This window comes from Bos taurus, chromosome 27 (assembly GCF_002263795.3).
Source record: "Bos taurus isolate L1 Dominette 01449 registration number 42190680 breed Hereford chromosome 27, ARS-UCD2.0, whole genome shotgun sequence".
NCBI classification, from domain to species: domain Eukaryota; kingdom Metazoa; phylum Chordata; class Mammalia; order Artiodactyla; family Bovidae; genus Bos; species Bos taurus.
In genome coordinates this window covers 3,861,193-3,884,243 of record NC_037354.1, presented here as the reverse complement: position 1 = coordinate 3,884,243, position 23,051 = coordinate 3,861,193, and the positions used below count along the sequence as shown (strand labels likewise).

At 40.5% G+C, this 23,051-nt stretch overlaps 1 protein-coding gene across 2 annotated transcripts in view; it reads left to right on the top strand.

Annotated features, from left to right (window-relative positions):
• CSMD1 (CUB and Sushi multiple domains 1) overlaps positions 1-23,051 on the top strand; it is a 2,064,317-nt gene that overhangs the window by 329,209 nt on the left and 1,712,057 nt on the right. The gene's annotated exons all lie outside the window — the stretch shown is intronic.

Below are 23,051 nucleotides of genomic sequence, written 5' to 3'. Positions count from 1 at the left end.
TAACCTATAGTATCCTAAAGTCCAAAATTAAAAGTAAATATTTTCTGAAATCCTTTACATTTATATTGAACTTTCCAGATAGCATAATATATTCATATATATATATATATCTTATATATACATACTATATATACAATACACTAAATTATATAAATATGGTATTAAAAAAAACCCTGTAAGAAGTAAATAATTGTAATTTGAAAAGCTTGGCATACTACGGTTCACAGGGTCGCAACTGGTTGGGCATGACTTAGAGACTGAACAACAACAAACAATTCATCATTGAGAACATTTAAAAAAATGTAAAAAAAAATAATCAAGATACATTAGAAAAACTTATCTAAAGGAACTAACAAAAAATTCTAAGCCCATTAATCAAGTTTTCCACTAACTTCAAGAAAGGCAGGCAAGTCAGCGTTTACAGGGGATATATCACACGGCAAAAATTGTGCTGGGCTCTTCCTCATAATTTAGAGCTTCAAGGTTTATTGTTTCTAATTTTCAGAGCAGGAGGTGGATGCTTCCTGAGGTTTTAAGACCTTCTCAAAGTTACAGGCATAGTAAGTACCAGTTGTTGTTCAGTCGCTCAGTCGTGTCTGACTCTTTGCCACTCCATGGACTGCAGCATGCCAGGCCTCCCTGTCCATCACCAACTCCCAGAATTTACTCAAACTCATGCCCATTGAGTTGGTGGTGCCATCCAACCATCTCATCCTCTGCCATCCTCTTCTCCTCCTTTCTTCAATCTTTCCCAGTATCAGGGTGTTTCCAGCCATTGGGCACTGGCCGTGGAATTCCCATGGGAGGACCAGCTTAGGTCACATGTCCAATCAAACGGAGCCCCAATCACCACAACCAGGATGATGGGGCATTTTGATCTGACTGATCCACACCACATGGCCATTGGAAGAAGTGCTGAGTGCTAATTGGCTTAAGCTCACTGAATCCTTGGCACCAGAGTGGACTTCTTTCATCAAAATCCAATGACTGGAAGAGCTGGGGTTTTGTTAAGAAGGGAAAAAAAGAGGGAAATAGATACAGTGCAGACAACAACGATGCCCCTGAAACCAGAAAGTCATTTACTTCAAGGCTGAAGTCAAACATTATAGTACCTATTATAGTACATATTATGGTGCATCAAATATGTGCATTATAGTACATATTATAGTACATCAAATTTACAAATAGGAAGCAGGAGATGAAAGCACAGCTGAAGAGATGTGTCTATCTAGAGAGCTAGCTTCTTAGAATCAAATGGTCTCTCTTATTTCCTAAAAACAATTGCACTGACAAGGATACATTTTGAAGACATCTTGTTGGCAGTGCATGCCTCTGTCAAGAAATGTTGTCTTTTCATCTTCAGAAGTGACATTAATTATTTTTGATTACACAGCCACGTCAAAAGTTAATGTTTCTGAATTGAAAAGACATGCATATGTGTATGTGTGTGTTCTTCTATTCACATGAGAATCTATCTAAAACATGTTGGCTGGCTCTCAAGTCAGCTCACTGTCACCAGTCCCTCTTCACTTCCCTGTTCCTACACACTTCGTAATTTAATACACTTGCCCACGCCATCAAGTGTGAAAGTACAATGATGGGAACATGGTTTCTCACTGCATGTCGTTTTAAAGGGTAAAGGAAATCCACAGCAAAATGTATTCATATTGCAAAGTAACATTAGTAGGGGGAGGTCTGAGGTTGAATTAAGTGACCCAACGCTTTCAGATTCATATTACTTTTCAGGCTCATTTTTCTAGGTAGAATTTTAGTGACAACGAAACACACATTTCTCAGATTCAGTTCAGTGACCAGTGCTGCAGCCTGCATTTTTCCAGTGCACAAATTGATCTGAGTTGATCCCAAGCACAGTGCTGCTTTGAAATGCAATGTGTATATTTATAGTTGCCCCTTTACCAAAGACTGTGAGTTTTTAAATGACTTACAGTATATATTTGATTCATTTTCATGGCCTATTGTTTTATCACATCATTTGCATACATTGCTCACCATAGAATTCATGCAGAATCTTCAAACAAATGATAAGTTGTTATATCTAATATTCTAGAAATATGGTTTTAAATCTGCATTGTTAGAGATAAAACAACTAGCAATTAATTGGGGCAGTGACCATCTACTTTTAAAATCAATAAAGGAGAATTTGAACTGCATAACCATTTTATATAATTTATGCAGACATTACTTATGCATAAAGCTTCATTTAAAGAAATTAAGTAGTTACAGAAACCAATAAATTTAAGATTCAGCAAATGTTTGCTCTCTGGGCTCTTTTAGATAATTATGTTGTTTGATCCTCCTAACCTCTTCATGAGACACTACCTCACGAAAAATTATCAGTAAGAAAGGAAGGAGATTAACAGGGTTATTGCAGTTTTTGTGGTGTAAACATTTACCCAGCCCCCAAGTTGGAGTTTGGGACCAGATGTCAGAAGTGAAAGCTAGGCTCATCAAATTCTAGAATAGTGATGTGTATGCCTGAGAGGGGAAGGTGGCTGGTCTAAAAATAAACAGAGCTGAGTTACTTAGGTTTGTTATTAAGCACAGTGTCTTCTATATTTTGAATTTCAACAACACTAAAAAAAGGATTAATATTTTAATGTTTATCAAGTAGGCATGAGCTGAAAATAGTTTTTAAAGCATCTATCAGTAAGATTGATTGGATAGCATCACCAACTCAATGGACATGAATTTGAGCAAACTCCAGAAGATAACAGAGGACAGAGGAGCCTGATGTCACAAAGTCAGACACGACTTAGCAACTAAACCACAGCATCAATAAGATGGCTGCTTTGGGAGAATAAAAGTTCACCCTGCCAGTGTGTTCCTTGCTGTGAAGGTGACCACACAAGGCCAGGACCTGTAACTTGCCCTTCACTCCCTTCTGCAGGTTTGGCTGGGGAGGCGGTGGTGGGAAGGGTCCTGAGAGACCCCTGAAAAGAGTTGTGAATGTGAGGTCCCCTGGGGGAGTGATTAAGGCCACAGAGGTTATTGTAACAGGGACAGATGCCATGGAGACTTGGGCAGAGTCCTGTTGTTGCCTGTCCACGAGAGATGGACAGAGCCGGAATGAGGCCACCATAGCACGGTTGCTGGTCTGGAGGCTGGAGTCCTGCTGTGGCCCATGAGCCGTGTGTTAGCATCACTGGTTATTATGTCCACCGTGACGGGATTGGAGGCTGGCCTCTGACCGGCAGTGCCCTAGTTAGCAAAACCAGACTCTGGTCATGGGGTATTCAAGGTAACTTTGCCAAAATCTGGTAAGAAGAGAGGCAACCTGGCTAGTAATTTGAATTAACATATGGTGTTAACAACAGACTTCCTCAAAGATGTTGTCCTATTGTCCATTTTCGAGATAAATATGGAGAGAGCGTTTTTCACTAACTGGTGAACTCTACACGTTTATCTTTTCACTTTAATTTCTGAATATATTATCAGATATTTTCTACAAAAAAAAAAAAAAAAAAAAGATGCCTTCCAAACCTCAGTGAGTGTGATTTACACAGTAACTTAACTATTCTGTATAGTTATCTGTACAAAGAGCAGTGAAAGCAATGTCCAGTTGTCGATGTGATAGTTGGTGGAAGGAAAGTCCAATTCTGTAAAAACAAGATCACAGAGGAACCTGGAATGTGAGGTCCATGAATCAAGGTAAATTGGAAGTGGTCTAAAAGGAGGTAGCAAGAGTGAACATTGACATTTAGGAATCAGTGAATTAAAATGGTCTGGAAGGGCAAATTTAATTCAGATTATCATTATATCTAGTACTGTGGGCAAGAATCCCTTGGAAGGAATGTAGTAGCCTTCATAGTCAACAAAGGAGTCCGAAATGCAGTGCTTGGGTGCAATCTCAAAAATGACAGAATGATCTCTGATTGTTTCCAAGGCAAACTATTCAATATCACAGTAAACTAAGTCAGTACCCCGACCACTAATTCCAAACAAGCTGAAGTTGAGCTTTTCTGTGAAGACCCACAAGACCTTCTAGAACTAACACCCCAAAATAGATGTCCTTTTCATCATAGGGGACTGGAATACAAAAGTCGGAAGTCAAAAGATACCTGGAGTAACAGGCAAGTTTGTCCTTGGAGTACAAAATGAAGCAGGGCAAAGACTGATAGAGTTTTGCTAAGAGAATGCACTGATCATAGTAAACACCCTCTTCCAACAACAGAAGAAATGACTCTGCACATGAACATCAGCAGATGGTCAATACTGAAATCAGATTGATTATATTTCTTTGCAGCTGAAGATGTACACAAACAAGACCAGGAGCTGACTGGCTCAGATCTTGAATTCCTTATTATAAAATTCAGACTTAAATTGAAGAAAGTAGGGAAAACCATTAGGTATGACCTAAATAAAATCCCTTATGATTATACAGTGGAAGTGACAAATAGATTCAAGGGATTAGCCCTGATAGACAGAGTGCCTGAAGGATTACGGACAGAGGTTCCTGACATTGTACAGGAGGCAGCGATCAAAACCATCCCCAAGAAAAAGAAATGCAAAAAGGCAAAATGGTTGTCTGAGGTTCTCTGAGTAAAGAAGAGAAGCTAAAGGCAAAGGAGAAAAGGAAAGATTTATCCCTCTGAATGTAGAGTTTCAGAGAATAGCAAGGAGCCATAAGGAAGCCTTCCTAAGTGATCAATGCAAGATACTAGAGGAAAACAATAGAATGGGAAAGACTAGAGATCTCTTTAAGAAAATTAGAGATACCAAGGGAACATTTCATGCAAAGTTGTCACAATAAAGGATAGAAATGTTATGGACCTAACAAAAGCAGGAGATATTAATTAATTAATTTATGGCTATGCTGGGTCTCCATTGCTGCCTGGGCTTTTCTCCAGTTGCAGTGAGCAGAGGCTACTCTCGAGTCACGGTGTGTGGGCTCCTCATTGCCATGGCTTCTGTTGTTTCAGAACGTGGGCTCTAGGGCACGCAGGCTTCAGTAGTTACAGCTCCTGGGCTCTAGAGCACAGGCTCAGTGGTTGTGGTGCACAGACCTAGTTGCTACATGGCATGTGGGATCCTCCCAGACCAGGGATTGAACTTGAGTCTCCTGTACTGCAGGCAGATTCTTTACCAATGGGCCACCAGGGAAGCCTCCTTTTTCTTTCTCCTCTTCCTTTCTTCCTTCCCTCCCCTTCTCTTTTTCTTTCTTGGTATACTTTTCTTTGCCTCTCAGTACCCTTTTTGAACTTTTTTTTTTTCCTTCAATTTTCAAAAAAAGTGCACATATGCATGCCAGTGTGTGAGTGTGTGTGTATACAATCACATTTTATTCCTCCTTCATGACTCTAAAATCTTTTTCTTTTCCTTTATAGTCAAGCATCTCCTTTCTGTGTGCTTGATTTTAATTTTTCTATGTACTTGGTGCTTTTTATTTACCCAAGATTCAGTGACAGTGTTACATTTTCTCTTTAGGGTGGGATTTAAGGTATACATTTGTGTTTCATTATTTTAGTAACCCTTTACTTAAAGATTTTTTTTAAGCATAAATAAAAATAGGTTTTCTCCCCCCTTCTCTCCATAAGGAGTTGGGTGATTTTGTATTCGTTGTAGATATCTTCTGCCCATCCTCCCAAGTGTGCTTTTATGTGGGGAATGTTGAAAGAGTCCACCATCCTTACACCCTGTGGTCAATTCAGAGCCTTCCCCTTTCCTAGCTTTGATCTTAGAGATGAGGTCCCAGGGGCTCTTTTTATGTGAGTAAGTTCAAGAGATCACAAGAATCCTGAAACGTGTTCTTATAGAGGAGATGCAGACATCTGTACCAGCATACCTTGTGAGGACCCCAGTATTCCTGGAGTCCCAGGGGACTGGCCAGTAAAAGCCCAGCAGGGCTCCCACTGGGATGCAGGCCTGGGACCTGGGGCCCCAGGCACAGGAGAAGTAGGTCCCCAGGTTCTTTGGCTGCAGGAAGCCTGGTTCTTTCAGGGATGCTACATTTCCCACACAAAGAGCTGGGGGCTCTCCTTGATATGAGCGCTGTCACACACTCCACAAGCCACCTGAACCGCGTCAGATGTTTTGAGAAAGAAGCACGAAGCCGACCTGGGAGGGGGAGCCCCTCCTCACTTTAGAATGTTGACCCATTCAACAGCCATTCTCGGCAACTGGGGGTTTCTGTCTCCTCGTTCTGAATGTGACTTGAAAAGACGCAGCGTGGATGAAAGTCTTCAAACGCTATTTTTTCCCCCGCACTGGCTCCTTCAGTCTGATAGCCTCCCAGAGAGGGAAAAAATAGATACATAACCAACAATACTTTCTGACCTGTATGTCTTCCAAGGTGAGAACAAAATGGATCTATTAATTAAATCTAACCATGAACACTGTTCATTTTCAACCTTTTCTCCTTAATCTCTCTGTGCTGAGAGAGGCACTATTGAGGATGAGTTATGTGAGTCCATTGGAAGTGTCAGGTGAATCCAGGTGGGGAGGCGGACAGGACCCCTGCCTGGAAGACCGCCAGCCACGTTTGGCCAATGCCAATGCTATTGTTCCAGAGCAGCGGCTGACTTCTCTCCTGTACTTTCAGGATTATCACAATAAACCTGTCGGCCAAAATGTTTATTTTTAAGTTTTACTCCTCATGAAATGTTTCCCCTTGATTAGCCAAATGACACAACTGCAATATGTGTGTGTTGTTTTAGTGTATAACCAAACAGCGTGAACTGGGGCTACAGACAGGATCTAGACATTGGCCAGGTCAGTGTCTCCCCAGGGCCAGTCAGCAACCTGCAGGGGCATTTGCAGAGCAGTAATTTCATGACCCTAATGACAAAAGAATTGACTGTTTCATCTGGAAGGACAAGAAAAATACTAAGAAAAATAGAAGAGCACCAAGCTTCGTCGGTGTATAAATCATGCCGCAGGGTCCTAACAGAGACCAGTACTTGGAAACAGAGCTCTTTTTCAAGCCACGGTTTTAACCAGCAGTGTTTGATGTTCTGTGATATATGCCATTATTGTGTTCAGAATTATTGGTGGGGAACAGCATCCAATGGACTCGAGTCCAGGGGAGCCTCTTGGTAAAGCCAGAGTCTGGGGCGGGCACTGCTATGCTTGTCATGTGGCTCTGTTCTGTGAATAAAGCCCTTTCCACACACAACCATCATCACCACACACAATTGCATTCCTGCACTCTCTGTGGAAATGCACGTTACTCAGTACATGAATCATATCATTTTTTTCTTTGTATTAAACATTTTTAATGAAGTATATTTGATTTACAGTGTTGTGTTAATTACTGCTGTACAGCAGAGTGATTCAGTTTTATATATATGTATATATATATATGCATTCTTTTTTATATTCTTTTCTATTATGGTTTATCATAGGAAAATATAGTTGAATATAATTTGAACATAGTTCTCTGTGCTATATAGTAGTATCTTGTTGTTTATCTCTTCTTATATATAATAATTCGTTATCTACTAACCCCAAACTCCTATCCAACCTTCCCCCACTCTTGCGACCCCTTGTCAACCACCAGTCTCTTCTCTATGTCTGTGAGTCTATTTCTGTTATGTAAATAAGCTCATGTATGTCATATTTTAGATTCTGCAAATAAGTGATATCATATGGTATTTGTCATTCTCTTTCTGACTCACTTAGTATGATGACCTCTAGTTGCATCCATGTTGCTGTGGATGGCGTTATTGCATTCTTTTTTATGGCCGAGTAATATTCCATCATATACATGTACTGCATCTTCTTTACCCATTCATTTGCCCATGGACATTTAGCTTGTTTCTATTTCCTGGCTTTTGTATATAGTGCTACTATGAACATAGGGGTGCATGTATCTTTTCCAATTGCAGTATTGTCTGGATATATGACCAGAAGTGGAATTGCTGGATCATAAGGTAATTCTAGTTTTATTTTTCTAAGAATCCTCTGTATTATACTCCATAGTGGCTTCATCAACTTGCATTCCCACCAGCGTTGTAGGAGCCTTCCCTTGTCCTCATACCCTCTCCAGCATTAGTCACTTATACACTTTTTAATGGTGGCCTTTTTGACTGTTGTGAAGTTATACCTCATTGCAGTTTTGATTTGCATTTCTCTGTTATTAGCCATGTAGAGCATATTTTAATGTACCTATTGACCATTTGTGGACTCCCCTGGTGACTCAGCAATAAAGAACCCACCTGCCAATGAAGGAGATGTAACTTTGATCCTGGGGTCAGGAATATCCCTGGAGAAGGAAATGGCAACCCACTCCAATATTCTTGTCTAGAGAACACCATGGACAGAGGAGCCTGGTGGGTTACAGTCCATGGAGTCGCAAAAGAGTCAGACACGACTTAGCAACTAAACAGCAACAACAAATTTTCCATCCATATTTCTTCTTTGGAGAAATGTTTATTTAGGTCTTCTGCCCATTGTTTAATTAGGTTTTTTTGTTTTTTGTTGTTTAATTGTATGAACTGTTTGTATATTTTGGAAATTAAGCCCTTGTTGGTTCCATCATTTGCAAATATTTTCTCCCTTTCTGTAGGTTGTCTTTTCATTTTGTTTGTGGTTTCATTTGCTGTGAAAAAATGTATAAATTTGATTAGGTCCCAATTTTTTGTTGTGTTGTTATTTCTGTAGTCTATGTTTTTGTGAATCTGTGTTTCTCAGTGAGTCACCACCAGCAGTTGTCTGTGGGTTGTCTGAAGTGTCCTGAGCCCTATGAAGACACATCATCGTGGTTCATGCAGCATATCTCTTGGTAACCTTCAAATATACTTTTGTATTAGTACAGATAACATTCACGCAGTGAAGGATCAAAACACACACCAGAGAGTACTGCTTACATTAGAGATGTGCTTCAGTCCTCATTTTTAGAATACAGACTAAATATGAAATACAGCACCTGATGTGAAGAGCCAAGTCATTGGAAAAGACCCTGATACTGGGAAAGATTGAGGACAGGAGCAGAAAGGGGATGACAAAGGATGAGATGGTTGGATGGCATCACTGTCTCAGTGGACATGAGTTTGAGCAAACTCTGGGAGATGTTGAAGGACAGGAAAGCCTGGCATGCTGCAGTCCTTAGGATTGCAAGGAGCTGGATATGACTGAACAATTGAACAACAATGACTCCTGAAGTTGATACTTTTACTTCTAATAAAATATTAATGTACAGACAGTCAAGATATCATAAGGTAGCCGGCTTATGGTCATGTGCTATGTGCTGAATTGTGAGACACCTAGTGAGGTTGTGCCAGTTGCCTTCTAATTCACCATTTTTCTTGCATGCTTTTCCAAATATTTCTGTTTGAATCATTGTCCTTCTGGAACAACATTGCTGTGCCTCAGCCTCCGACCCTGAGAAGACGAATACGAGCTATGTAAAAATAGTTTTGAAACATAACTGCTGAAAATTTCAAGTTAACAAAAAAAGTTAACAGCTTTATACCCTAAAATTTTAAAGAGCTTTATTCAAATGTAAAAAGTTTCAGGAATTCCCTTGTGGTCCATTGGTTAGGACTCTGAAGTTTCAATGCCAAGGGTGAGTGTTCAATCCCTGCTTGGGGAATTAAGATCCTGCAAGCTTTGGGGAGTGGACAAAAAAATTAGATAAATAAATAATAAAATTAAAAATAAGAGAAGAATTCCTAAGCACTAAAAAGAAGTTTCCACATGCTTCCAGAATACTAGAACTAACCATTCCAATCAATGAGATTGAAAGGAAGGAGGGGATCTAAGGAAATACCCAGCAGATAAACATGTGGCCATGTTTATCTACCTATCCACCCACCCACATCATAGTAACTCCTTTTATTGTTTCTCTTTTGTTCCTCTTTTGTGGTCCAACTCACATAGGGATGTGCGGTCTTGCATGATTCAATACAGTGATGCATGTCCTGACACAATGTTGACGATGAGGGAGCTGGTTTGTCTCCCAGCGCGCATCCCCAGTGGGAAAGGGCTAGATCCACAGTCAATGGAAATAATGAAGCGAAGGTGGATGTGAAGAGTAATTGCAGAAGATTTGACAACACAGTGTCGCCACGTTCCTGAAGATAGAACACAAAGAGAAGGAGCTGCTGAAGGGATTTTATGTTTCTGAAGAACATGGTGTGAGGAATAGTAATGGTTCAGATTGATATTGCTGGACACATGACTCATGTCTTCACATTAGCATTCACCAGGGAGACCAGGGAACATACGCAAAAAAACACACAGATGGGCTTTTCACGATGGGAGGCACCCAACCGCAGAAACAAAGTGCCTCGCTGGAGAAAATAAAAAGAAATTAGCATTATTAAAAGAAAAGTGTGTCAGTGTGGTCTTTTTGTAAAACCCAATCCTTTTCCTCAGCAATTTCAAGAACAATACATGTTCCTAAGAATTGCCCTCATGTGTTTTCTCATTTCCTCCAAATAATTCAGTCCTCTGTTATTTTTAGAAACTCCTTATTTGCCTACTGAGTAGGAATGTTTATTAAATTTGCTATGAATTAGCAAAAATGTATTTCATAATTCTGAGAACAAACTGAGTATTAGACATGGTTTGTGAATTTTCAGCGGAGGGATTTCATTTCCATTGCAGCTGACACATTTGATCGTCATGGGCTTGAAAAGTCATACGTGTATGTGGTGTTTCTCCATCTCCGATTTTCTCTTTTGATATAAAGTCTAAACACATTTGTTTATTTGAGCTGCATGTGTCAGTGATGCATTTGTTCATGAAATGTGAACTTTCCTAACAGCAAAATTATGTTGATTTTATCATAATAACACTATAGATAGTGCTCAGTTGCTTGGTTGTGTCCCATTCTTTGCAGTCACCAGGTTTCTCTGTCCATTGAATTCTCCAGGCAAGAATACTGAGTGGGTGGCCATTCCCTTCTCCAAGGGATCTTCCCAACCCAGGGATCAAATCTGTGTTTCTTTACTATTGGCACCACCTGGGAAGCCCACAGATTAGTATAACTATGTAGAAATCCTATCAGTTCAGATAATCATATTAGAGGATATTAACTGTGGATATATAATATACATATATATTAATTATATTAGATATATATACACATACATATTTATCCATCCATCTTGCAACATGCTGCTTTTTTTTCTTCACCTTCATGCTAACACTGGGTTTGGCCAAGTTATATTGCCTGCTACAAGCGTATTTCCAATTTCAACAGCTTTGGGGACTTGGGATGATCAGGAGTTACTGTTCTTATGAGAAAGGAATTGATTTTAGTCTGTATTTTTTCCTAGTCAAATGTGTCATTTTGGGATAATTTTAGATTCACATGTATTTGTAAAAACTAATACAGAAATTCCTGTCCCTTTACTTATTTCCCTCTGTTGTAACTTCTTACTAGAGTGTTGACATCAATATGATCAAGTTATGGAACGTTTAAAATCAACCTGTACAATATATCCATCACACTAAAGATCTTTTTACCTGTTCATAGCCAACACGCACATCCCTCCTGACCCCACCTCCGCTTACCAACCCAGGACAACTGTTAACCTGTTCACCATTCCTAGAATTTTGTTATCTTGATGTGGAATATTGTATAAATTGAATTATATGGTATGTAGCATTTGAGACTGTTTGTTTTTCCCCCCCATTCAGCATAGCTCTCTGAGATTCATGTATCAGTGTGTAACCTGTCCCTTTTTATTGCTGAGAAGTGATATATGTTCCAGACGTACACTTAATCATTCACTGGGGACATGACATGTAGATTGTTTCAGCTTTTGTCTATTCCAGCAGAGCTGCTACAAACATCTGTGTGCTGGTTTTGTGTGAACATGTCTTCAGAATCCTGGAGTTAAATACCCAGCAGAGCAGGTACCAGGTTGTAAGGTAGCTGCAGTCTTAGTTTTTTAAAGAAACTGCAAACTGTTTTTCAGTATGGCTGTACCATGTTGCAGCAATATATGAGCCGTCTGTTTTCTCTCCATCCTAGCCAACATTGAATACTATCACTTTTTTAAAGTTTTACCATACTGATAAGTGCTTAGTAATCTCTCACTATGGTATAATTCACATTTCCTTAGTAACTACTCATGATGAATATATGTTCATGTGCTGCTTGATGCTGCGGACTGCCTCTCCCCTACTCCTTCTTTGGTCAAGGTCACCTCCCATTGGAACCGAGGTTAAATTAGATTTATACCACTGGTGGTTTCTTAATCCTTGCTCTTCTGTACCTTTTTTTCCCCTCCCATGACATGTCTCATCTCCACTGGGAACATATAATTTGTGTACTTATACCTTTGTTGTTTATTGCCTAACCCTCTAAACCACAATGGAGTACTGAGGGCCAGGGTTTCTGTCTTCCCTGATAGAACTCCAGGGACCAAAGCAGTGGAAGCAGTTTATAGTCAATAAATATTTGATGAATTATGGGAAGCATTTTTCTCCCATTCCCAATAAATGAATTAGCTGAATTCCAGTCCGTATTTTGCTGAGATTCTTTTAGTGATCAAATATTATAAATCAATTTTAATGTTACTGTAAATGAGTAGTGATGCTTATTAAAATGGTATTTCCCTTTAACATCTCCTTGTGGCCTCTTTAGGTCTTGTATCATCTAGGCATTTCAACTACATCATTAAGGTTGCCATATTTTCCTATAGCAAATACCACAAAGTTACATACATAGATATTCTTTTGCAAACACTCGGTTTAATCAGTTCCACTGTTATTTCTCTATAAAGTATTTTGTGTTGTGGCTATACTCAGTCACTTAGTCATGTCTGATTCTTTATGACCCCGTGGAATGTAGCCCAGCAGGCTGCTCTGTCCATGGAATCTTCCAGGTAAGAATACTGGAGTGAGTTGCCATTTCCTCCTCCAGGGGACCTTCCAGACCCAGGGATCAAACTTGTATCTCTTGTGTGTTCTGTGTTGGCAGGTAACAGACGCAAATATTACAAATTGAGTTTCTATTAAACTCTGATCACTAAAGATTTCACTTCAATTAAAAATAAAAGTAAGCCAGGAGTCATGTCTGTAGCCTCCCATTTCCATGAAGACAGTTATCTGTGCTATTCTCTTGGCTTTGTTTTTCTCTGTCTCCTAGAAGTTACTTTCAAAGCCTCAGAAGTTGGGTTGGAGACAGGTCAGGTGGGAATAGAAGGAGCCTGAATACTAACATGAAAAGGATTTCTATTCTATTATAATTACAAAGAAAAGATCTACAGGAGGAAGAGAAACAGATTCATGGGATCTTGTTTGCCTATATTGAAGGAAAGATCTTTTGATGAATTCAGAAGAATCAAAACTGAGTCTTAGATACAGTCCTTAGAATTTTCAATAGGAAAGAGGCCATGGGTCTCCTTTGATGGACAAATGGAATGAAGTTTTCTACAACATAAGAAGTTTAATATGTGTCTATGTGTCAAGAACTTGGTTAGCCTCATTTTCCAGGGATAGTTATTTGTTGTCCTAGAGAGAGAGCTCCTGTTTGGCCAATCAGAGTCTACCTCTCAAAGTTGTCTGCCTATGTAGGCAGAGGGAGCCCAACAATAACCTTCTTTCCAAAGTCATGGATAAATTGAGAAATAAAACAAAGATGTAAGGCTGACAGGAACCTATGGGCAGCCTTATTACAAATTAAGCTACTATTGAAGCCTTTAGTTGATACCTACAGGCATTTGATCTTCCTACTAGGAAACTCTTTCATTAGATCATCATCCTTTCTCTCTCTCCCCCATTAAACTCCACTCACATTTTTGCAAGTGCGCATTCAGTCCTTAGAAAGGAACAAAGAATGTAGGCTGCCCAAAGATTGGAGAGAAAAAAGATTCTTGTTCCAGATTTCTACTTTCCCATTTTAAACACAGCAAGCAAATGATTTACTCCGTCTCTCTTGCAATAGAGTATGCATGTGAGGGATGATTAGAGAGAAACCAGGAATGTTACACTAATGGGGTTCCTTCCAAATGGAAGGAAATAACATCTCCGAATCATGTCTGTCCTTTGTCATGTATGTCCATATTCACTTGAGATTTGCCTGAGCTGAACTTAATTCTTGAGGAATGTTTTAGGTGCACTGGGAGACCTGGATCCAGAGTAATCCAGAAAAATGGTTTCAAGATGAGACAACAGACAATGCAATCAACAAATAAAACATGCATCTAGCAACTGTCATGTTAAATTGGCCCCAGTTTGCAGAGAGAAAGAAAAGGACTATTAAAGCTCCTTATAGTACTCATTCTGTCAAATCTCTCCACCATGACTGCCCGTCTTGGGTTGCCCCATGGACATGGCTTAGTTTCATTGAGTTAGACAAGGCTGTGGTCCTAGTGTGATTAGATTGACTAGGTCATGGTGGAGAGATTTGACAGAATGTGGTCCACTGGAGAAGGGAATGGCAAAGCACTTCAGTATTCTTGCCTTGAGAACCCCATGGCAGAATGATAGGATAATGAAAGAGAAACTCCCCAGGTCAGTAGGTGCCCAATATGCTACTGGAGATCAGTGGAGAAATAACTCCAGAAAGAATGAAGGGATGGAGCCAAAGCAAAAACAATACCCAGCTGTGGATGTGACAGGTGATAGAGCAAGGTCTGATGCTGTAAAGAGCAATATTGCATAGGAACCTGGAATGTCAGGTCCATTGGAATCAAGGCAAATTGGAAGTGGTCAAACAAGAGATGGCAAGAGTGAATGTCGACATTCTAGGAATCAGCGAACTGAAATGGACTGAAATGGGTGAATTTAACTCAGATGACCATTTTATCTACTACTGCGGGCAAGAATCCCTCAGAAGAAATGGAGTGGCCATCACGGTCAACAAAAGAGTCCGAAATGCAGTACTTGGATACAATCTCAAAAACAACAGAATGATCTCTGTTCATTTCCAAGGCAAACCATTCAATATCACAGTAATCCAAGTCTATGCCCCAACCAGTAACACTGAAGAAGCTGAAGTTGAAAGGTTCTATGAAGACCTACAAGACCTTTTAGAACCAACACCCAAAAAAGATGTCCTTTTCATTATAGGGGACTGGAATGCAAAAGTAGGAAGTCAAGAAACACCTGGAGTAACAGGCAAATTTGGCCTTGGAATACGGAATGAAGCAGGGCAAAGACTAATAGAATTTTGCCAAGAAAATGCACTGGTCATAACAAACACCCTTTTCCAACAACACAAGAGAAGACTCTATACATGGACATCACCAGATGGTCAACACCAAAATCAGATTGATTATATTCTTTGCAGCCAAAAATGGAGAAGCTCTATACAGTCAGCAAAAACAAGACCAGGAGTTGACTGTGGCTCAGACCATGAACTCCTTATTGCCAAATTCAGACTTAAATTGAAGAAAGTAGGGAAAACCACTAGACCATTCAGGTATGACCTAATTCAAATCCCTTATGATTATACAGTGGAAGTGAGAAATAGATTTAAGGGCCTAGATCTGATAGAGTGCCTGATGAACTATGGAATGAGGTTTGTGACATTGTACAGGAGACAGGGATCAAGACCACTCCCATGGAAAAGAAATGCAAAAAAGCAAAATGGCTGTCTGGGGAGGCCTTACAAATAGCTGGGAAAAGAAGACAAGCTAAAAGCAAAGGAGAAAAGGAAAGATATAAACATCTGAATGCAGAGTTCCAAAGAATAGCAAGAAGAGATAAGAAAGCCTTCTTCAGCGATCAATGCAAAGAAATAGAGGAAAACAACAGAATGGGAAAGACTAGGGATCTCTTCAAGAAAATCAGAGATACCAAAGGAACATTTCATGCAAAGATGAGCTCGATAAAGGATAGAAATGGTATAGGCCTAACAGAAGCAGAAGATATTAAGAAGAGATGGCAAGAATACACAGAAGAACTGTACAAAAAAGAGCTTCACAATGAAGATAATCACAATGGTGTGATCCCTCACCTAGAGCCAGACATCCTGGATGTGAAGTCAAGTGGGCCTTAGAAAGCTTCACTATGAACAAAGCTAGTGGAGGTGATGGAATTCCAGTTGAGCTATTTCAAATCCTGAAAGATGATGCTGTGAAAGTGCTGCACTCAATATGCCAGCAAATTTGGAAAACTCAGCAGTGGCCACAGGACTGGAAAAGGTCAGTTTTCATTCCAATCCCAAAGAAAGGCAATGCCAAAGAATGCTCAAACTACCACACAATGGCACTCATCTCACACACTAGTAAAGTAATGCTCAAAATTCTCCAAGCCAGGCTTCAGCAATACGTGAACCATGAACTTCCTGATGTTCAAGCTGGTTTTAGAAAAGGCAGAGGAACCAGAGATCAAATTGCCAACATCCGCTGGATCATGGAAAAACAAGAGAGTTCCAGAAAAACATCTATTTCTGCTTTATTGACTATGCCAAAGCCTTTGACTGTGTGGATCACAAAAAACTGTGGAAAATTCTGAAAGAGATGGGAATACCAGACCACCTGGTCTGCCTTTTGAGAAATTTGGATGCAGGTCAGGAAGCAACAGTTAGAACTGGACATGGAACAACAGACTGGTTCCAAATAGGAAAAGGAGTTCGTCAAGGCTGTATATTGTCACCCTGTTTATTTAACTTCTATGCAGAGTACATCATGAGAAACGCTGGACTGGAAGAAATACAAATTGGAATCAAGATTGCCGGGAGAAATATCAATAACCTCAGATATGCAGATGACACCACCCTTATGGCAGAAAGTGAAGAGGAACTCAAAAGCCTCTTGATGAAAGTGAAAGGGGAGAGTGAAAAAGTTGGCTTAAAGCTAAACATTCAGAAAACGAAGATCATGGCATCTGGTCCCACCACTTCATGGGAAATAGATGGGGAAACAGTGGAAACAGTGTCTAACTTTATTTTTCTGGGCTCCAAAATCACTGCAGTTGGTGACTGCAGCCATGAAATTAAAAGACACTTACTCCTTGGAAGGAAAGTTATGACCAACCTAGATAGCATATTCAAAAGCAGAGACATGACTTTGCCAACAAAGGTTCGTCTAGTCAAGGCTATGGTTTTTCCTGTGATCATGTATGGATGTGAGAGTTGGACTGTGAAGAAGGATGAGCACCGAAGAATTGATGCTTTTGAACTGTGGTGTTGGAGAAGACTCTTGAGAGTCCCTTGGACTGCAAGGAGATCCAACCAGTCCATTCTGAAGGAGATCAGCCCTGGGATTTCTTTGGAAGGAATGATGCTAAAGCTGAAACTCCAGTACTTTGGCCACCTCATGCGAAGAGTTGACTCAATGGAAAAGACTCTGATGCTGGGAGGGATTGGGGGCAGGAGGAGAAGGGGACGACAGAGGATGAGATGGCTGGATGGCATCACTGACTCGATGGACATGAATCTGAGTGAACTCCGGGAGTTGGTGATGGACAGGGAGGCTTGGAGTGCTGTGATTCATGGGGTCGCAAAGAGTCGGACATGCCTGAGCGACTGATCTGATCTGATCTGATCTAATAGTACTCATGGATGTTATTTTTGAACTTGGATGATTATAACCAATTCATTTGAAAAACAAACCTTAACACTTGTGTATTAAAACCCTAACTGTGAGCAAATGAAGCCAGCTCTATCCTAAAATATTCTCAAGCATATACTTTGGGGAAAAGTATCTACTGAGATATTTTGCATGGATAACAGTATGAAAGTAGGTGTTCTTCAAGATCCTAAAAGCATTCAGTTCAGTTCAGTTCAGTTCAGTCACTTAGTCATATCTGACTCTTTGCAACCCCATGAATCGCAGCATGCCAGGCCTCCCTGTCCATCACCAACTCCTGGAGTTTACCCAAACTCATGTGCATCGAGTCGGTGATGCCATCCAGCCATCTCATCCTCTGTCGTCCCCTTCTCCTCCTGCCCCAATCCCTCCCAGCATCAGGGTCTTTTCCAATGAATCAACTCTTTGCATGAAGTGGCCAAAGTATTGGAGTTTCAGCTTCAGTATCAGTCCTTCCAATGCATACCCAGGACTGATCTCCTTTAGGATGGACTGACTGGTTGGATCTCCTTGCAGTTCAAGGGACTCTCAAGAGTCTTCTCCGACACCACAGTTCAAAAGCATCAATTCTTTGGTGCTCAGCTTTTTTCACAGTCTAACTCTCACATCCATACACGACCATATCCTTGACTAGATGGACCTTTTTTGGCAAAGTAATGTCTCTGCTTTTGAATATGCTATCTAGGTTGGTCATAACTTTCCTTCCAAGGAGTAAGTGTCTTTTTAATTTCATGGCTGCAATCACCATCTGCAGTGATTTTGGGGCCCCCCAAAATAAAGTCTGACACTGTTTCCACTGTTTCCCCATCTATTTCCCATGGAGTGATGGGACCAGATGCCATGATCTTCGTTTTCTGAATGTTGAGCTTTAAGCCAACTTTTTCACTCTCCCCTTTCACTTTCATCAAGAGGCTTTTGAGTTCCTCTTCACTTTCTGCCATAAGCATGGCACTTGATAAAGACCAGTTACTCGGAAAAGCCCCAGTGCAAAGTCAAAATGATATTGGCATGCTTTGGTGTCCTAAACAAATGCATTTGAAAATAGCTTTCCCTCTGCTGTTTCCTTTTCGCCATTTGTGTTATGATTTTTTCTAGCCTGGGGCAACTTAACTACCCAAGTATCATATTGCGATCAGGACCCCTGTGGTTGACTTGACAGCACTGAGTTGTTATCTAGGACTATTTTAATGCATGTCATAAATCACAAAGAAAAGTTCCTATTTTGAAGCAAATTGACAAAACCCTGATCATGGGTTCCTAAAATCTGTTTTAGAAAGTCTGTCGATAAGTCTTTGCTTCATTCGATATTTTAGATCGTGCCTAGAGAAAAAAAAAGTGTTATATTCATCTGTACAGAGACAGACAAGTGACCATTGTGAGTTAAAACACAATAACAGAATTTTCAATAATAGAAAAAAAAGATACCATATTTCATATGCTTTTGCTGCTGAATCTGAATCCAGGCTCTATGCCCCAACACTGAATTAAATTTCGGAGACATTTTTGGTTGAAGTAGAAAATAACAGCTTTATTGTTTTGCCAGGCAAAGAGGACCACAGTGGGCTAATGCCCTTCAAAGTGTGTGTGCCACCCTGGAGAGTTTTATAGAAATGGTTCAAAGAGAGTGTGTTCAGCTCATGGACATTCTTCTGATTGGTTGGTGGTGAGGTAATCAGGAGTCAGCATCATCAACCTTCTGGTTCTAACAGGTCTAGGGTGTACATGCTTGTGGGCAGCCCACAGTTAACTTCTCCCACCTGCTTGGGATTTCAGTATCTGCAAAACAACTCAAAGATATTGTTATGTGTATCCCTTGAGGGGGAACGAGAACCTGTCCCAGGGCTGTGCTATTTATTTTTTAAGCATTAAAAAAAAAAAAAAAAAAAGGCTGTGTTTGGTCTCCGTTGCTGTTTGTGGGCTTCCTCTAGGTGCAGCAAGTGACGACTGCTCTCTGGTTACGGGCTGTGGGCTCAGTGGTTGCAGCTCTAGAGCACTGGCTCAGTAATTGCAATGCTTAGGGACTTAGTTTCCCAGACCTGGAAAAAACCTTGCCCCTGCATTAGCAGGCAGATTCTTAATCACTGAACCACCAGGGAAATCCCACACTATTGTTTTCTGACTGCTCTTCCCTGGTCTCTGCATCTCCTCCCTTCCCTAATTGTATCTGTTTGAACCTGCCCTTGGAACTCAAGGAATGTCTTAGAGACTGAATGAAGCCTATTTTGTGTAATCAAGAAATAGGGGACACAGAAAGGCTTTTGTGCCCAGGAGCCGCACAGCTCCAGGGTCCTGCTCTGTTTCACCGCTGTTTGAAAAATAACCATCCATCTTCTTAATCATCTACTGAAAGCAAAACAGTTGACTTGTGCATTAGTGATTGTTGCCTTCCATTCAGTTACTTAGTGGTCTGTGGATCAAATGATCCCTTTACCAGATTTTTGAGGATTAGAAAAGTCATTTACTTGACCTCTAAAACTGTCACCAGGTGACCAGGAGCAAGGATCTCTATCATAGATAAATCTCTTCCTCAATGGTCAGCACAATGGGAATTACCCCACCAGCTAAATCCAGGTGAATTTATCCTGGGCCAATTCAGAGTATTCATTCTCTCCTGTAGGTGAAGGGACTTGGCTCTACTTGTCCCATTAAACGGAATTCTCATTTCCTCTCAAAGCAGAGAGAAACATGCTGAAAACTGGAAAATAAATGTTGTATGTTTGATTACAAAGAACTTTCCTGATGTTAATAAGTTATGCTATTCCCCATCACATTCACCCATAATGTCTGTTAGTATTTTTGTTGCAGGGAGGAAGCCAATTCAACTCCATGTTGGAAACTGTTTCTTTGACTTGCTTTTATTACCATGTTGCTGCTACTGCTGCTAAGTTGCTTCAGTCGTGTCCAACTCTGTGCGAACCCATAGACAGCAGCCCACCAGGCTCCTCTGTCCATGGGATTCTCCAGGCAAGAACACTGGAGTGGGTTGCCATTTCCTCCTCCAATGCATGAAAGTGAAAAGTCAAAGTGAAGTCGTTCAGTCATGTCCGACTCCTAGCGATCCCATGGACTGCAGCCCACCAGGCTCCTCCATCCATGGGATTTTCCAGGCAAGTACTGGAGTGGGGTGCCACTCATATGCAATGGCTTGCCTGGAGGACCCTGGCCCTCTACTTGACTGTAAACTAAAGTGCTTTTGTTCAGCTCATGGAGAGATAGTTTGTCCCTGCCCACCTGTGAATAGAGGAGATAACACACTCCTTCTAAAGGCTGGACATCCTTCGGAGATGTTTTACAAGACTGAAGACCCTTTCTCTTTACTTCCCCCTGCATCTCCCTCTCTATTCTGAATTTTGACTTTAGTTCCTCGTTGCTTCTTTCTCCCTGATCTATAAAATGACCTGGCATCCAGACCCCAATAAGATAGTAACTTGAGGTTCTAGCCCGCCATCTTCTCAGTCTGCTGGCTCCCTGGTTAAAATCTCTTCCTTGCCTCAATATCTTGTTTCTTGGATTCCTTGGCCTATTGTGTAGCAAGCAGAGCAAGCTTGGACTTAGTAACATTTGTTTTATGTGTTTGCTGCTAAGTCACTTCAGTCATGTCCAACTCTGTGCGACCCCATAGACGGCAACCTACCAGGCTCCCCCGTCCCTGGGATTTTCCAGGCAAGAACACTGGAGTGGGTTGCCATTTCCTTCTCCAATGCATGAAAGTGAAAAGTGAAAGTGAAGCCGCTCAGTCGTGTCCGACCCTCATCGACCCCGTGGACTGCAGCCTTCCAGGCTCCTCCATCCATGGGATTTTCCAGGCAAGAAAATTCCAGCCATTTTTAGGTGCTCTTATATTGGATGCATAATATGATATACTTTATATGTGGAATCTAAAAAGAAGTATAATTGAACTTATTTACAAAACAGGAAACAACTCACAAACAGAGGACACATTTATGATTACCAGCAGGTAAAGGGGGAGGGATAAGCTGGGAGTAAGAGATTAACAGGTACAAATTACTATGTATAAAACAGGGAAGCAACAAGGATTTAATGTACAATACAGGGAACTATATTCAATATCTCGTAATAAACTATAAATGAAATTTATATATACACACACACACTCTCATATAAATATATAACTGAATCACTTTGCTGTACACCTGAAACTAATTTACTAACAATATTGTAAATCAACTATATTCCAATTTAAACAAAATAAATTAGACTAACAGGAAATGCCAAAGAATGTTCAAACAACTGCACAATTACACTCATCTCACACAGTAGCAAAGTAATGCTCAAAATTCTCCAAGCTAGGCTTCAACAGTACGTGAACTGAGAACTTCCAGATATTCAAGCTGGATTTAGAAAATGCAGAGGAACCAGAGATCAAATTGCTGACATCTATTGGATCATAGAAAAAGCAAGAAAATTCCAGAAAAAAATCTACGTCTGCTTCATTGTCTAGACCAAAGCCTTTGGCTGTGTGGATCACAACAAACTGTGGACAATTCTCCAGGAGATGGGAATACCAGACCACCTGACGTGCCTCTTGAGAAACCTATATGCAGGTCAGGAAGCAACAGTTAGAACTGGACATGGAACAACAGACTGGTTCCAAATAGGAAAAGGAGTACGTCAAGGCTGTATATTGTCACCCTGCTTATTTAACTTATATGCAGAGCACCATGCAAAATATTGGGCTGGATGAAACACAAGCTGGAATCAAGATATTCAGGAGAAATATTAATAACCTCAGATATGCAGATCACAGCACCCTTATGGCAGAAAGTGAAGAGGAACTAAAGAGACTCTTGATGGAGGTGAAAGAGGAGAGTGAAAAAGTTGGCCTAAAACCAATACAATATTGTAAAGTAATTAGCCTCCAATTAAAATAAATAAATTTATATTAAAAAAAAAAACTCAATATTCAGAAAACTGAAATCATGGCATCCAATCCCATCACTTCATGGCTAATAGATGGACAAACAATGGAAATGATGATAGACTTTATTTTCTTGGACTCCAAAATCACTGAAGATGGTGACTGCAGCCATGCAATTAAAAGAGGATTGCTCCTTTGAAGAAATGCTATGACAAACCTAGGCAGCATATTAAAAAGCAGACATTGCTTTACTGACAAAGGTCCATCTAGTCAAAGCTATGTTTTTTTCCAGTAGTCATGTATGGATGTGAGAGTTGACCCATAAAGAAAGCTGAGTGCCAAAAAATTGATGCTTTTGAACTGGGATGTTGGAGGAGACTCTTGAGATTCCCTTGGACAAAGGAGAATGAAACTAGTCAATCATAAAGGAAATCAGTCCTGAATATTCATTGGAAGGACTGATGTTGAAGATGAAGCTCAAGTACTTTAGCCACCTGATACAACAACCTGACTCATCAGAAAAGACCCTGATGCTGGGAAAGATTGAAGGCAGGTGGAGAAGGGGACAACAGAGGATGAGATGTCTGCATGACATCACCAACTCAATGGACATGACTTTAAGCAAGCTCTGGGTATTGGTGATAGACAGGGAAGCCTGGAGTGCTGCAGTCCATGGAGTCACAAAGAGTCAGACATGACTGAGTGACTGAACTGAAGAAGAA